This window comes from Arachis hypogaea, chromosome 11, assembly GCF_003086295.3.
Source record: "Arachis hypogaea cultivar Tifrunner chromosome 11, arahy.Tifrunner.gnm2.J5K5, whole genome shotgun sequence".
Taxonomy (NCBI): Eukaryota; Viridiplantae; Streptophyta; class Magnoliopsida; order Fabales; family Fabaceae; genus Arachis; species Arachis hypogaea.
This window is the reverse complement of record NC_092046.1, coordinates 113,447,891-113,451,508: the sequence shown is the minus strand read 5'-3', so window position 1 is coordinate 113,451,508 and position 3,618 is coordinate 113,447,891. Positions and strand designations below refer to the sequence as shown.

At 40.4% G+C, this 3,618-nt stretch overlaps 1 non-coding gene across 1 annotated transcript; it reads left to right on the top strand.

Annotated features, from left to right (window-relative positions):
- The first annotated feature begins 3,199 nt into the window (after nt 1–3,199).
- Nucleotides 3,200–3,307, top strand: LOC112725905 (small nucleolar RNA R71). The gene has a single exon (XR_003164985.1). It is a non-coding gene; the product is annotated as a small nucleolar RNA R71 (small nucleolar RNA).
- Nucleotides 3,308–3,618: the final 311 nt, after the last annotated feature.

Below are 3,618 nucleotides of genomic sequence, written 5' to 3'. Positions count from 1 at the left end.
TTCCTTTAGGCCCTCCTATCCACTTATGCTCAAAGCCTTGGAATCCTTTTTATTACCCTTGCCTTTTGGTTTTAAGGGTTACTAGTTTTTTGCTCTTGCCTCTTGGTTTTAAGAGCTTTTGGCTTTTTCTGCTTGCTTTTTCTTTTTCTCTTTTTTTTTTTTGCCATTTTTTTTTTCTGCAAGCTTTGTTCTTTGCTGCTTTTTCTTGCTTCAAGAATCATTTTTATGATTTTTTAGATTATCAAATAACATGTTTCCTTGTCATCATTCTTTCAAGAGCCAACATATTTAACATTCTTAAACAACAACTTCAAAAGACATATGCACTGTTCAAGCATTCATTCAGAAAACAAGAAGCATTGTCACCACATCAATATAATTAAACTAAGTTCAAGGATAAATTCGAAACTCATGTACTTCTTGTTCTTTTGAATTAAAACAATTTTTTATTTAAGAGAGGTGATGGATTCATAGGACATTCATAACTTTAAGACATAGTTACTAAATACTAATGATCATGTAATAAGACACAAACATAGATAAGCATTTAACATAAAGAAAACAAAAAACAGAGAAAGTAAGAACAAGGAATGAGTCCACCTTAGTGATGGTGGCGTTTCCTTCTTGAGGAACCAATGATGTCCTTGAGCTCTTCCTTGCCTTTGTGGCTTGATCCCTAGTGATTTTTGGTATTTCTATCCTCAGTTGCTTCCAATAATTATGTGGAGGGAAGTGCATCCCCTGAGGTATCTCAGGGATCTCTTGATTTGCAGCCACATGTTCTACCACTGAGCTATAGATCCTTTACGTGAATCTCTCCATCTCCCATGACTTGGAGGTGGAAGCTTTTGTCTTCCCTTTTCTCTTCTCTCTCTTTTTTTTTTCTGGCCTTGGGTGCCATCAATGGTTATGGAAAAGTAAAATAAGCAATGCTTTTACCACACCAAACTTAGAATGTTGCTCGCTCTCGAGTAAAAGAAGAAAGAATAGATGAAGAAGAAGATGTGGAATAAAAAAACTAGGATTATGAGGAGGGAAGGTGGGGATCCTGTGGGGTTCACAAATCCTGAGATGATCCTGTGAGGTCCACAGATCTTGAGGTATCAAGGATTTACATCCCTGCACCAATTAGGCATGTAAAATGCCTTTGCATGCAATTCTGGCGTTTAAACGCCGAACTGATGCTTGTTCTGGGCGTTCAGCGTCCAGATGCAGCATGTTTCTAGCATTGAACGCCAGCTTCATGCTTGTTTCTGGCGTTCAGCACCAACTCCATGCTCTGTTCTGGCGTTGAATGCTAGCCAGATGCTCCTTACTGGCGTTTGAACGCCAGTGAACTCCTCCTCCAGGGTGTGCTGTTTTTTTATGCTGTTTTTAATTTTTCTTCAATTTTTCAGTTGTTTTTGTGACTCCACATGATCATGAACCTAATAAAACATGAAATAACAATAAAAATAAAATTAGATAAATAAAAATTGGGTTGCCTCCCAACAAGCGCTTCTTTAATGTCAATAGCTTGACAGTGGGCTCTAATGGAGCCTCACAGATGTTCAGAGCATTGTTGAGACTCCCCAACACCAAACTTAGAGTTTGGTTGTAGCCTCCCAACACCAAACTTAGAGTTTGACTGTGGGGGCTCTAGTTGACTCTATTTTGAGAGAAGCTTACTGTGCCTCTTTTCCATGTTTACAGAAGGATGTCCTTGAGTTTTAAACTCAAGGGAGTCCTCATTCAATTGAAGGACTAGTTCACCTCTGTTAACATCAATCACAGCTCTTGCTATGGCTAGGAAGGGTCTTCCAAGGATGATGGATTCATCCTCATCCTTCCCAGTATCTAGGATTATGAAATCAGCAGGGATGTAAAGGTCTTCAACCTTTACTAATACGTCCTCTACTTGTCCATAAGCCTGTTTTCTTGAATTGTCTGCCATCTCTAATGAGATTTTAGCAGCTTGCACCTCAAAGATTCCCAGTTTCTCCATTACAGAGAGGGGCATGAGGTTTATTCCTGACCCAAGGTCACATAGAGCCTTCTCAAAGGTCATGGTGCCTATGGTACAAGGTATTAGGAACTTTCCAGGATCCTGTTTCTTCTGAGGCAATCTCAGTTGATCCAATGCATTCAGTTCATTGGTGAACAGGGGAGGTTCATCTCCCCAAGTCTCATTACTAAATAAATTGGCATTCAGCTTCATGATAGCACCAAGGTACTTGGCAACTTGCTCTTCAGTAACATCCTCATTCTCTTCAGAAGAAGAATACTCATCAGAGCTCATGAATGGCATAAGGAGGTTCAATGGAATTTCTATGGTCTCTAGATGAGTCTCAGATTCCTTTGGTTCTTCAGAGGGAAACTCCTTATTGATCACTGGACGTCCCAGGAGGTCTTCGTCCTTGGGATTCACGTCCTTCCCTTCCTCCTTGGATTCGGCCATGATGGTGATATCAATGGCCTTGCACTTTCCTTTTGGATTTTCTTCTATATTGCTTGGGAGAGTACTAGGAGAGGTTTCAGTAATCCTTTTACTCAGCTGGCCCACTTGTGCCTCCAAATTTCTAATGGAGGACCTTGTTTCATTCATGAAACTCACAGTGGCCTTAGATAGATCAGAGACTAATTTTGCTAAATTAGAGGTATTTTGTTCAGAGTTCTCTGTCTGTTGCTGAGTGGATGATGGAAAAGGTTTGCTATTGCTAAACATGTTTCTTCCACCATTATTAAAGCCTTGTTGAGGCTTTTGTTGATCCTTCCATGAGAGATTTGGGTGATTTCTCCATGAGGGATTATAGGTGTTTCCATATGGTTCACCCATGTAATTCACCTCTGCTATTGCAGGGTTCTCAAGATCATAAGCTTCTTCTTCAGAAGATGCCTCTTGAGTACTGTTGGATGCAGCTTGCATTCCATTCAGACTCTGAGAAATCATATTGACTTGCTGAGTCAATATTTTATTCTGAGCCAATATGGCATTCAGAGTATCAATTTCAAGAACTCCCTTCTTCTGAGGCGTCCCATTACTCACAGGATTCCTCTCAGAAGTGTACATGAACTGGTTGTTAGCAACCATGTCAATGAGTTCTTGAGCTTCTGCAGGCGTTTTCTTTAGGTGAATGGATCCACCTGCAGAAGTATCCAATGACATCTTAGCTAATTCAGACAGACCATCATAGAATATATCCAGGATGGTCCATTCTGAAAGCATGTCAGAAGGACACTTTTTGGTCAGTCCTTTGTATCTCTCCCAAGCTTCATAGAGGGATTCACCTTCTTTCTGTCTGAAGGTTTGAACATCCACTCTAAGCTTACTCAGCTTTTGAGGAGGAAAGAACTTGGCTAAGAAAGCCTTGACCAGCTTATCCCAAGAGTTCAGGCTATCCTTAGGTTGAGAGTCCAACCATATTCTAGCTCTGTCTCTCACAGCAAAAGGGAAAAGCATGAGCCTGTAGACTTCAGGATCTATTCCATTAGTCTTAACAGTATCACAGATCTGCAAGAATTCAGTTAAGAACTGAAAAGGATCTTCAGATGGAAGCCCATGAAACTTGCAGTTTTGTTGCATCAGAGAAACTAGTTGAGGTTTCAGCTCAAAATTGTTTGCTCCAATGGTAGGGATGG